A 13,039-nucleotide genomic window follows, 5' to 3' on the forward strand; every position below is an offset into this window, starting at 1 on the left:
ATGGGCTGTTTCTTTAGTACATTGTGGCGTCTCGAGGTCACCTAAAAGCGATCATGGGAGTTCTGTACTTCGTTTTCATGTTACACCTGACCTAGTGCTGTCATCCGTACTGGATTGTGCACGTGCCCTGCTCTCCACATGCGGCCTAAGCAGAATATTGCTTGTAAGACCTGAGCTCTTCTGTTTTTATAAACGCCAAAACAAAAACCTTTTTTGAACAGCAGTATGAAGACGGAAAAGGGAGAAGTTTGTCCCTTAAAAAAAAAACATGCTTGGACGAGTTACAGTTCACATATAATGCTTCTAAAAATGATTTCTTAATTACCATGATTGATCATCTGTGTGCAATTTATATCCCATGAAGTTTTAAAACATATGCTTACAAAACGCCCTGGTGTAGCCACACTCAGGGCGGAGCATAAGGGAAGGGGAAAAAATAATAAAATATTGAGAAATGATAGGACACAACACAAATGTAACAAACCAAGTGATAGAACAGTGAATATCACCCTGTGACTGGGAATGGTGATAAGACAAAGTGCAGCTAATGGGAAAGTGCTTTAAAAGTGGTTTGTGGATACCAATGAAACCTTTATTTATAGGTTCCACAACCAGGATTAAAAAGAATGAGGATGGGTCGTGTTAGAAGAGAACACTAGGTTCTCAAAACATTATTAGTTTTTCCCCTTCCCTTATGCTCCGCCCTGAGTGTGGCTACACCAGGGCGTTTTGTAAGCAGACCCGATGATGAAGCATGTCACACGCTTTTGTGTGTGGGTGAGGGCAGTTTTCAAAACAGATTTCTTTTTTCTGTCTCGTGTTGTTACACGTGTACTCTTTGACCCTCTCCCTTGTGAATAGTGAGTTTTAAAACACATGCCTTTTGCTAGCAGGCCCCCTTCCAGTGACATTCATCTTAGAAAGGGGCTGTCGGTTTGTAAGTTTGCAATTCAGGGGCTATGTAGAAACTTGAACGTCTTTCCAAAGCTTATTACTGTTTTAAAGGGCGTAGTAATTTCTGATATTTCGCTTTTTCCATGGATTTATGTGTTTGGTTTTATTTCAGGGGGAAAATGTCTCTGTCACTGAGAGCTGCAGTCATGCTGCTGTCTCCGGTTAGTGCCCTTCCTTCCATTTCTGATGCTTTGATGCAATTTTAAGACCTTGTTAGAGTTTCTTGTTGCTGAAATGGGGGTAATTTCCGATATTTATGTTTCCCTAATCTTTATTACTTGATTTTGCCCGCCACAAGTCAGTGTCACTCATAGTCATTGAAATGTCACTCATAATTTCACTGAAATTATGAAAATTTCACACATAGCAATCTGAAACCTTGGCAGCTATGGTTTGAGGATTCATGGCCCTGTACAATATAAACAATCACCCCCAGGAACATTAGAAACGCTGCTCAGCCTCATTGCAGCAGCTGTGTCTACATTGCACACTTGAAATACAAGTCCTCATTTAAATTCACTCCTGAATGTCATGTCTGATCCTTTGCAGGCGCCAATGCTGGTTTCCAATACAAGACCCTGTCATGGACTGTGAGTGTCCACACCTCTGTGACATTTAAAAACCCAGGTCTTTACAGTCACCAATGCTTGTTTCCCTGCTGGAGCCTGGAGGCGGCGGTTCCGTCCGCGGCCACCTGAGGGCGCTCCTCGCCTGCTGCTGAAACCACTGATCTGCACATTGGATGTCAGGAGAAGAGTTTCCTCTTCTGGGTCAGCGGTGGCAGAGACAGCACCAGCAGCGGGGGTGACATCACTTCCGGCCTCTACTGGTGTGTGCAGCCTGCAGCAGAGGAGGAAGGAGCCCTGTCTGTCTGTGCAGCGACCTTCATCTTCAGACCCTCACAGACCCCAGATCTGCCCCTCCCCCCCAGGAGGAGGAGAGAGCCCGGACAGGTTTCTGCTCAGGTAGGAGAGCTGCCAACTCACTTGGCTGCAATTTATGAATTCCTGTATCAGATTCCACCCCCGGAGCGGAGGAGGAGAGGCCTGTCCAGGGGATGTGGAGGTGGAGAGACCTGTCCAGGGGTGCAGAGGAGATGAGGTCTGTCCAGGGGTGCAGAGGAGGTGAGGCCTGTCCAGGGGATGTGGAGGTGGAGAGACCTGTCCAGGGGTGCAGAGGAGGAGAGGCCTGTCCAGGGGAGAGAGGGGGGGTGCAGAGGAGGAGAGGCCTGTCCAGGGGATGTGGAGGTGGAGAGACCTGTCCAGGGGTGCAGAGGAGATGAGGTCTGTCCAGGGGTGCAGAGGAGGTGAGGCCTGTCCAGGGGATGTGGAGGTGGAGAGACCTGTCCAGGGGTGCAGAGGAGGTGAGGCCTGTCCAGGGGGTGCAGAGGAGGAGAGGCCTGTCCAGGGGAGAGAGGGGGGGTGCAGAGGAGGAGAGGCCTGTCCAGGGGATGTGGAGGTGGAGAGACCTGTCCAGGGGGGCAGAGGAGGAGAGGCCTGTCCAGGGGGGCAGAGGAGGAGAGGCCTGTCCAGGGGGCAGAGGAGGAGAGGCCTATCCAGGGGGCAGAGGAGGAGAGGCCTGTCCAGGGGTGCAGAGGAGGAGAGGCCTGTCCAGGGGGCAGAGGAGGAGAGGCCTATCCAGGGGGCAGAGGAGGAGAGGCCTGTCCAGGGGTGCAAAGGAGGAGAGGCCTATCCAGGGGGCAGAGGAGGAGAGGCCTGTCCAGGGGGCAGAGGAGGAGAGGCCTATCCAGGGGGCAGAGGAGGAGAGGCCTGTCCAGGGGAGGGGCAGAGGAGATGAGGCCTGTCCAGGGGTGCAGAGGAGGAGAGGCCTGTCCAGGGGAAGCAGAGGAGGTGACGCCTGTCCAGAGGTGCAGAGGAGGAGAGGCCTGTCCAGGGGGCAGAGGAGGAGAGGCCTGTCCAGGGATGCAGAGGAGGAGAGGCATGTCCTTTTTAGGGGGGTTGCAAAGAAGGTGACGCCTGTCCAAGAGGTGCAGTGGAGGTGAAGCCTCCCCAGGGGTGCAGAGGAGGAGAGGCCTGCCCAGGGGTATAGAGGAGGTGAGGCCTGTCCAGGGGATATGGAGGAGGAGAGGCCTGTCCAGGGGTGCAGAGGAGGCGCAGTCTGTCCAGGGGTGCAGAGGAGGAGAGGCCTGTCCTGGGGGGTACTGCGGAGGTGAGGCTTGTCCAAAGGGTGCAAAGGAGGTGAGGCATGTCCTTTTTAGGGGGGGTTGCAAAGAAGGTGACGCCTGTCCAAGAGGTGCAGTGGAGGTGAAGCCTCCCCAGGGGGAGGATAGGAGGTGAGGCCTGTCCAGGGGTGCAGAGGTGATGAGGCCTACGAAGCTGATGCAGAAGAGTTCGGGCCTGTTCCGCGGGAGTGCAGAGGAGGTGTGGCCTGTCCAGGGGTGCAGAGGAGGTGATACCTGTCCTGAGGGGTGCAGAGGAGAAGCCTGTCCAGGGGGAGCAGAAGAAGTGAGGCCTGTCCTGGGCGTGCAGAGGAGGTGAGGCCTGTCCCGGTGCATGCAGCGGAGGTGAGGCCTGTCCCGGGGTGCAGAGGATGTGAGGCCTGTCCTGAGGGGTGCAGGGGAGATGCCTGTCCAGGGGGAGCAGAGGAGGCGAGGCCTGTCCAGAGGAGGGGCAGAGGAGGAGAGGCCTGTCCAGGGGAGCAGAGGAGGTGAGGCCTGTCCAGGGGAGCAGTGTCTCTCTACGGGGCCTGTGCATAGCACCTGATGCTCAGGGCGGAGTCAGAGGCGCTGTACGGGGTGGAAGGAACTCTGGGCTCCTCTGTCCTTAATGAGAATCCTTCACCGAGAGGCCTGTCCAGAGGAGGAGCAGAGGCGGAGAGGCCTGTCGAGGGGAAGAAGAGGAAGAGAGGCCTGTCCAGGGGTGCAGAGGAGGTGAGGCTTGTCCAGGGAGGAGCAGAGGAGGTGAGGCCTGTCCAGGGGGCAGAGGAGGTGAGGCCTGTCCAGGGGATGTGGAGGAGCTGAGGCCTGTCCAGGGGTGCAGAGGAGGAGAGGCCTGTCCAGGGGTGCAAAGGAGATGAGGCCTGTCCAGGGCTGCAGAGGAGGAGAGGCCTGTCCAGGGGTACAGAGGAGCTGAGGCCTGTCCAGGGGTGCAGAGGAGGTGAGGCCTGTCCAGGGGTACAGAGGAGCTGAGGCCAGTCCAGGGGTGCAGAGGAGGTGAGGCCTGTCCAGTGGTGCAAAGGAGGTGAGGCCTGTCCAGGGGTGCAGAGGAAGAGAGGCCTGTCCAGGGGTGCAGAGGAGGAGAGGCCTGTCCAGGGGTGCAGAGGAGGTGAGGCCTGTCCAGGGGTGCAAAGGAGGTGAAGCCTGTCCAGGGCTGCAGAGGGGGAGAGGCCTGTCCAGGCGTCAGAGGAGGAGAGGCCTATCAAGGGGTGCAGAGGAGGAGAGGCCTGTTCAAAGGTGCAGAGATGGGGAGGCCTGTCCAGGAGTGCAGAGGAAGAGAGGCCTATCCAGGGGTGCAGAGGAGGTGAGGCCTGTCCAGAGAACTGTCCAGGGGTGCAGAGGAGGAGAGGCCTGCCCAGAGGTCAGAGGAGGAGAGGCCTGTCCAGGGGTGCAGAGGAGGAGAGGCCTGTCCAAAGGTGCAGAGGAGGGGAGGCCTGTCCAGGGGTGCAGATGAGGAGAGGCCTGTACAGGGGTTCAGAGGAGGTGAGGCCTGTCCAGGGGTGCAGAGGAGGTGAGGTCTGTCCGTGGAAGCAGTGTCTCTCTGGGGCCTGTGCATAGCGCCCGAGGCTCAGAGTGGAGTCAGAGGCGCTGTATGGGGTGGAATGAACTCTGGGCTCCTCTGTCCTTAATGAGAATCCTTCACCGAGAGGCCTGTCCAAGGGTGCAGAGGTGGTGAGACCTGTCCAGGGTTCAGAGGAGGTGAGGCCTGTCCAGGGGGCGGAGGAGGAGAGGCCTGTCCAGGGTTGCAGAGGAGGCAAGGCTTGTCCAGGGGGAGGAGAGGAGGTGAGGCCCGTCCAGGGGTGCAGAGGAGGTGAGGCCTGTCCAGGGGTGCAGAGGAGATGAGGTCTGTCCAGGGGTGCAGAGGAGGTGAGGCCTGTCCAGGGGTGCAGAGGAGGAGAGGTCTGTCCAGGGGTGCAGAGGAGGTGAGGCTTGTCCATGGGGAGGAGAGGAGGTGAGGCCTGTCGAGGGGTGCCGAGGAGGTGAGGCTTGTCCAGGGTTGCAGAGGAGGTGAGGTCTGTCCAGGGGTGCAGAGGAGGTGAGGCCTGTCCAGGGGTGCAGAGGAGGAGATGCCTATCCAGGGGTGCAGAGGAGAGGCCTGTCCAGAGGTGCAGAGGAGGTGAGGCCTGTCCAGGGGTGCAGAGGAGGCGAGGCTTGTCCAGGGGGAGGAGAGGAGGTGACGCCTGTCCAGTGGTGCAGAGGAGGGGAGGCCTGTCCAGGGGTGCAAAGGAGTTGAGGCCTGTCCAGGGCTGCAGAGGAGGAGAGGCCTGTCCAGGGCTGCAGAGGAGGAGAGACCTGTCCAGGGGTACAGAGGAGCTGAGGCCTGTCCAGGGGTGCAGAGGAGGAGAGGCCTGTCCAGGGGTGCAAAGGAGATGAGGCCTGTCCAGGGCTGCAGAGGAGGAGAGGCCTGTCCAGGGGTACAGAGGAGCTGAGGCCTGTCCAGGGGTGCAGAGGAGGTGAGGCCTGTCCAGGGGTACAGAGGAGCTGAGGCCAGTCCAGGGGTGCAGAGGAGGTGAGGCCTGTCCAGTGGTGCAAAGGAGGTGAGGCCTGTCCAGGGGTGCAGAGGAAGAGAGGCCTGTCCAGGGGTGCAGAGGAGGAGAGGCCTGTCCAGGGGTGCAGAGGAGGTGAGGCCTGTCCAGGGGTGCAAAGGAGGTGAAGCCTGTCCAGGGCTGCAGAGGGGGAGAGGCCTGTCCAGGCGTCAGAGGAGGAGAGGCCTATCAAGGGGTGCAGAGGAGGAGAGGCCTGTTCAAAGGTGCAGAGATGGGGAGGCCTGTCCAGGAGTGCAGAGGAAGAGAGGCCTATCCAGGGGTGCAGAGGAGGTGAGGCCTGTCCAGAGAACTGTCCAGGGGTGCAGAGGAGGAGAGGCCTGCCCAGAGGTCAGAGGAGGAGAGGCCTGTCCAGGGGTGCAGAGGAGGAGAGGCCTGTCCAAAGGTGCAGAGGAGGGGAGGCCTGTCCAGGGGTGCAGATGAGGAGAGGCCTGTACAGGGGTTCAGAGGAGGTGAGGCCTGTCCAGGGGTGCAGAGGAGGTGAGGTCTGTCCGTGGAAGCAGTGTCTCTCTGGGGCCTGTGCATAGCGCCCGAGGCTCAGAGTGGAGTCAGAGGCGCTGTATGGGGTGGAATGAACTCTGGGCTCCTCTGTCCTTAATGAGAATCCTTCACCGAGAGGCCTGTCCAAGGGTGCAGAGGTGGTGAGACCTGTCCAGGGTTCAGAGGAGGTGAGGCCTGTCCAGGGGGCGGAGGAGGAGAGGCCTGTCCAGGGTTGCAGAGGAGGCAAGGCTTGTCCAGGGGGAGGAGAGGAGGTGAGGCCCGTCCAGGGGTGCAGAGGAGGTGAGGCCTGTCCAGGGGTGCAGAGGAGATGAGGTCTGTCCAGGGGTGCAGAGGAGGTGAGGCCTGTCCAGGGGTGCAGAGGAGGAGAGGTCTGTCCAGGGGTGCAGAGGAGGTGAGGCTTGTCCATGGGGAGGAGAGGAGGTGAGGCCTGTCGAGGGGTGCCGAGGAGGTGAGGCTTGTCCAGGGTTGCAGAGGAGGTGAGGTCTGTCCAGGGGTGCAGAGGAGGTGAGGCCTGTCCAGGGGTGCAGAGGAGGAGATGCCTATCCAGGGGTGCAGAGGAGAGGCCTGTCCAGAGGTGCAGAGGAGGTGAGGCCTGTCCAGGGGTGCAGAGGAGGCGAGGCTTGTCCAGGGGGAGGAGAGGAGGTGACGCCTGTCCAGTGGTGCAGAGGAGGGGAGGCCTGTCCAGGGGTGCAAAGGAGTTGAGGCCTGTCCAGGGCTGCAGAGGAGGAGAGGCCTGTCCAGGGCTGCAGAGGAGGAGAGACCTGTCCAGGGGTACAGAGGAGCTGAGGCCTGTCCAGGGGTGCAGAGGAGGTGAGGCCTGTCCAGGGGTACAGAGGAGCTGAGGCCTGTCCAGGGGTGCAGAGGAGGTGAGGCCTGTCCAGGGGTGCAAAGGAGGTGAGGCCTGTCCAGGGGTGCAGAGGAAGAGAGGCCTGTCCAGGGGTGCAGAGGAGGAGAGGACTGTCCAGGGTTGCAGAGGAGGTGAGGCCTGTCCAGGGGTGCAAAGGAGGTGAAGCCTGTCCAGGGCTGCAGAGGTGGAGAGGCCTGTCCAGGGGTCAGAGGAGGAGAGGCCTATCCAGGGGTGCAGAGGAGGAGAGGCCTGTTCAAAGGTGCAGAGATGGGGAGGCCTGTCCAGGAGTGCAGAGGAAGAGAGGCCTGTCCAGGGGTGCAGAGGAGGTGAGGCCTGTACAGAGAACTGTCCAGGGGTGCAGAGGAGGAGAGGCCTGCCCAGAGGTCAGAGGAGGAGAGGCCTGTCCAGGGGTGCAGAGGAGGAGAGGCCTGTCCAAAGGTGCAGAGGAGGGGAGGCCTGTCCAGGGGTGCAGAGGAGGAGAGGCCTGTACAGGGGTTCAGAGGAGGTGAGGCCTGTCCAGGGGTGCAGAGGAGGTGAGGCCTGTCCGTGGAAGCAGTGTCTCTCTGGGGCCTGTGCATAGCGCCCCGAGGCTCAGAGTGAAGTCAGAGGCGCTGTATGGGGTGGAATGAACTCTGGGCTCCTCTGTCCTTAATTAGAATCCTTCACCGAGAGGCCTGTCCAAGGGTGCAGAGGAGGTGAGACCTGTCCAGGGTTCAGAGGAGGTGAGGCCTGTCCAGGGGGCAGAGGAGGAGAGGCCTGTCCAGGGGTGCAGAGGAGGCGAGGCTTGTCCAGGGGGAGGAGAGGAGGTGAGGCCTGTCCAGGGGTGCAGAGAAGGTGAGGCCTGTCCAGGGGTGCAGAGGAGATGAGGTCTGTCCAGGGGTGCAGAGGAGGTGAGGCCTGTCCAGGGGTGCAGAGGAGGAGAGGTCTGTCCAGGGGTGCAGAGGAGGTGAGGCTTGTCCATGGGGAGGAGAGGAGGTGAGGCCTGTCGAGGGGTGCCGAGGAGGTGAGGCTTGTCCAGGGTTGCAGAGGAGGTGAGGTCTGTCCAGGGGTGCAGAGGAGATGAGGCCTGTCCAGGGGTGCAGAGGAGGAGAGGCCTATCCAGGGGTGCAGAGGAGAGGCCTGTCCAGGGGTGCAGAGGAGGTGAGGCCTGTCCAGGGGTGCAGAGGAGGCGAGGCTTGTCCAGGGGGAGGAGAGGAGGTGACGCCTGGCCAGTGGTGCAGAGGAGGGGAGGCCTGTCCAGGGGTGCAGAGGAGGTGAGGTCTGTCCAGGGGTGTAGGCATAGAGGCATGTCCTGGCTTGTCACATGGGTTCTGTGCGTTTAGACAACATAGACTATAGGATTGGTGTCAGACTGATTCTGGACACCTCTATCTGGTATGTTGGCCTGTATAGCAGCCAGCTCACAGTACCAATGGAAACTCCTCTTACCAAGGAGGGAAGAGTTTCTGGCAACTATCAAACATGACAACTCTGATCCTCTCAGATAGATAAACAGAATAAACGGTTGGGATGTTTTCAATATGTATTTTATGAACAGTCGTTATTCTAGTGTAAAATAGATGTGCTGAGACAATCAATAGACAGTAGAGGATATACATAACTAGAAGCACTAGAAACGTAAAAGGATGATAGATTTCTACCATTCTGCTAAAATAATGAATGCATACCAGCATATAAAATACATTACAGTAAAATGCGACCTCCTACGATGTAATCCTAGCTAGATGTACCTAAGTGTACCAAGCACGTATGTAGGTGTTAAGCCAAGAATCCTCCTAGGATAAGTCAAACCCCATTACCTGAATTGAGAGAGTGTGGGACCCCCGTTCTGGTCTCGAACTGGACAACCCGCAAGGGATGTTAACACCACTGCGAGCTGGAGTGTCTGAATGCAGGAACTTCAGCGTCTCACGTTAGTGTGTCGGCATGGGAGTCCTGATCTCCTCTCTCTTAACTCAGTAAGATTGTTTGAAATTTTTTTTATTGCAGATATTTCGAAAACATACCAGCATTTGTTTCGGGTGTCACGTTATCCAGCAGTGTCCCACCCCAGCTGCAATATAAGCTGCACACAGCCGTTTAGCCCCCATCCCGGGGGCCGGGCGGCAATAGCTAATGAATGCCGGATTAGGAAACACTTAAGGAAACAATGACATCTGCTCAGCTAAACAATCTAGTATCTGCTTTTTCCGTTTTCCCCCTTTCCCTGACCCAACAAATAACTGGCCCTAATGACCAAACAATAAAATAAGTAGCGCTTTTATAAGTAGGAGGTCCGCCTCCCGCCTTCCGGTACCCTGTACATCCGACTCACGTTAACACCCCTCAATATAACAACCACTAAGCAGGGAAGCACCTTAACCAGTCAACTGACTTGAATGTCACATCTGCAACCTTCACCTTGTTGTGCTCCCATATGTCAGCATTAGGGCCCTGATAACACCACCCATACCCTCCCCCCCAATTACTGCTGGTGTGGGCCCAGTGTCATTATGTCCACTCCTAAATGAAAGAGACCTGTAGGATCACTGCACTTCTAATATTGTATCACCTGGAACTTCAGTTAAGACCTCCCCTTCCGAATCCACTTCAGCTTCTTGATAATTGCGCAATGTACATACTAATACTTCCCATGCTCGTGCCATCTCCAGACTTTTCACATTAGCTGTGCGGGCTGCTTGTCTGAGCATAACAGTGCCCTCCCCATGGGCCCATTTAAGCAAGTCGCTCGCCCATCGTCTGTAAGAAGGACCCCCCTTTGATTTCCAGTGCCAGGTTATTTCCCTCTGGGCTAAAATGAGACCCAAATCAATGAATTTGCTAGTGATTTTGTTCATTTTCGTGTGAGGAAACCAAAGCAGTAAACAAATTGCCTTATCAAAATCCACCTGCCGGTCAGTGATAGTGTTAAGAAGTGCTCCCTCAGACCAATAGAGCCCTAGCTTCGGACACTCCCACAACATGTGATCTAGTTCCACGGCAGGCATCGAGCATATAGGACACGCTGCGTCCTGCACCTGGAAACCCTTCGTATCTTCCCTGGTGTAAGGTAAGCTCTGTGCACTACAAAAAAATGTACTTGCTGGAATCTGGCATTCCTACACCCCTTCCACGTCCGTCTCAGGATATGACCCCATGTTGTATCCGGTATGGGTTTCCCCACACTTGCCTCCCATTTTTGCTTCAGGACCGTCAGCGGTGCCATACCCTTTTTTAACATCTGAGAATGCAAGCACATGACCGCCTTAAACATTCCCGCTGCCATCGCCACGTATTGGCAAGCCATCATGGTCTTTGGTTCTGCCTGCCCAGTCTTCCAATGTTTCTTAATCGCCGTTGTGATAGCCATGTGCAAGAGGAAACTGCCATCGGGGAGGCCAAATTGGTCCTGCAGCCCCGAAAGGGTATTAACTCGGCGTAGAGGTCGCCCACCATAAGAAGCCCCAACTCTTCCCACTCCATTAGCGGGGACCAGTCCCCTCCGTGCGGTAATGCTGTTAGCATGCCCAGCGGAATTTCAGGCGCATACGGGTGTACCACTCCCGCCCTCTTTTGGCTCTTATTCCAGCACATCCTCAAGGTCTTCTCCTCTAGGGTTAAATCCCGCAATACTAACCTTTGCTGCATGACGATATACGAGAGGACATGCCTCTGCACTCCCGTCCCTTTTTTTTGGTCCAGTTCACCCTAAGACCTGACAGCCTTCCAAATTCCGATAGCAAGTCCATTGCTCCTTGCAGCGCTACTGTTGCGTCCTCCAAAAACAACAACAGATCATCTGCATACAATGAAATGTAATGCGGAGTGCCGCCATACATGAGGTCTCTGTATGCCGTCCCCGTTCGCGCTCTTGTTGCTAAAGGTTCGATTGCCAATGCAAACAGCAGGGGCGAGAGTGAGCACCCCTGTCTCGTTCCTCTCCGCACCGGGTATCCTGCAGATATCATAGACCCCAATTGCACCCTAGCAGTAGCAAAGGAGTACAGGACCCTCGTCCAACTGCGAAAACGCTCACCTAAGCCAAAATTCCCCAATACCTTATCCAGGTAATCCCACTCCAGGCTGTCAAAAGCTTTTTCTATGTCTACAAACAACACGGCCGGTATCATATCCTCATCCCATGCACTCCCCAACACTCGTACGAGGCGTCGGATATTGCTCGAGGTATTTCTGGTCGGGATAAATCTTGCCTGATCTTTGTGGATTAGAGTGGTCATGTGGGGCAGCAGTCTCGTGGCCAGTATGCGGCTCAAGGTTTTATAGTCCACCGTTACCATAGATAGGGGTCTACAGGCGGTCACATCACTACTCTCCCTCCCAGGTTTCAATAAGGGGACAATCAGCGCCTCTCTCATGGATTCCGGCAGGCGGCCAAGCTCTACTGCCTCATTGTACATCCTCCACTAAGTGCGGCGCCAGGAGATTGATGTATGTTACATCCCCTGGTCGAGTCTCCCTTTTGCGAGCCCGTTATTGCCGCCGCCGCTGCCGCCTCCAGAGCTCCCCACGTTGGGATTGGCGCATCCGTGGTGGTTTCGGCTGTTCGTGTTCTCCCTTGTGTCTACGGTCAGTACCAGCTCTATAGGATTCAAGCCAGGACCAAGCATCCTCTGGTGTCAAGAAAAACTGCGTCGAACCATCCAGGATCACCCTCAGCTTGGCCGGGAACAGCAGCGAGTATTGGATCCCCTCATATCGAAGCTCCTTCTTGACAGCTAGATACGAGGCCCTGCGCCTCTGTACATCCTGAGTGTAGTCTGGGAAAATTGTGACCGCGCTGTTCTCCACCGTGAAAGGCCCCCCTGAGCGCGCATTTTGAATCAACAGGTCTCTATCCTTATAGTGGGGAACTCTGGCCATCACAGGCCTGGGGGGGGCGGCCCGGCAACGGCGGCTTGGCGGGGACCTGGTGCACTCTTTCAAGCATAAAGAAAGAAGTTAGACCCTCCGGGGCCACCTGCATTTTGAACCAGTTCTCCAAATAGGCCACCATGTCCGTGCCTTCTATTATTTCCGGCAGGCCCACTATCCGTACATTATTCCACCTATTGCGACTTTCGGAATCTTCAGCCCTCTTTTCTAGTGTCGCTAGGCGTTGCAATGCATTTTCTAACTTGCGTTCCACCGTCACCACCGCAGGTTTCAAATCCTGGAGGGCCACTTCATGATCTTTAACCTTGTCTGCCAATTTTGCGTGGTCCGCTCTCAGTAGTCCTAGTCCGGTTGCCACTTGGGTTATATCTTGATGTGGAGAGTCCTTTGTGGCGGCAATGGCTTCCAAGATTTTATCCAGGCGCTTGGTCAACCTCTGTTCTGAGCTCGTACCTGCAGCTTCTCCCTCCTCAGCACGGACGTCGTCATGCATCATTGTGTTTTCCTTTCTAGGCTTCGGTTTCATTTCATGTAACGGTGTGACCCAGTAATCCGCCGGCGAGACTCCTTCAGCGGGTAGGCAACACTGCCATCACCGCTCCTGAATATCACTTCCGCAGCGCACCGCCAGTTGACACCAGATATCGTCAGGCTGAGTATCCCCGATGTCCACCTTCCGCCAGGGGTCGTCTTCTCAATAGTGACCTCCAGTCACAAATATTTCCAGCTTCAGCTCCAACTGCGAGGCTCTTTCAGCGACACAAAACGTTCAACCCCCACTACAATGCCGCCCCAGGGTCCAAAGACCTTGCCGCATTCAGATTCCACTCCAGCCTTTATGCCACTGTCAGTACTTCTTTTTGGGACAGTTACCCCGAAATATCACAATCACCGTACTGGGGCCCAACAATGTTCTCACACCCCTACGCCCCTCGCCGCATTCCAATCAGCAGCGGGCCAGGTTTCTCCAGGTGTACACCGTGCCCAGTGTTGCCCTCTTTCAATCCCACTTTGACGCGGCGATTCCGTCTAGGTACCACTTAGGCGCACCGTGGTGTGCAATATTCAGGCATCTCCTGTAGCCTGGCAATGCCGCTTCCATGTCTATGTACCTCGGATGTGTGGCACCGCTGACCTGTTTCCGTC

At 56.4% G+C, this 13,039-nt stretch overlaps 1 protein-coding gene across 1 annotated transcript in view; it reads left to right on the forward strand.

The window, feature by feature from the left end:
* Positions 1–1,800: 1,800 nt before the first annotated feature.
* The window catches only part of LOC144807707 (uncharacterized), a 53,189-nt gene continuing 41,950 nt past the window's right edge, over positions 1,801–13,039 (forward strand). Inside the window, exon 1 of the mRNA XM_078673351.1 lies at positions 1,801–1,919. The gene's annotated coding sequence lies outside the window, so the exon portion shown is untranslated. The remainder of the gene's footprint in view (positions 1,920–13,039) is intronic.

The sequence above is a fragment of the Lissotriton helveticus genome, chromosome 1_2 (assembly GCF_964261635.1).
Source record: "Lissotriton helveticus chromosome 1_2, aLisHel1.1, whole genome shotgun sequence".
In the NCBI taxonomy this organism is placed as follows: domain Eukaryota; kingdom Metazoa; phylum Chordata; class Amphibia; order Caudata; family Salamandridae; genus Lissotriton; species Lissotriton helveticus.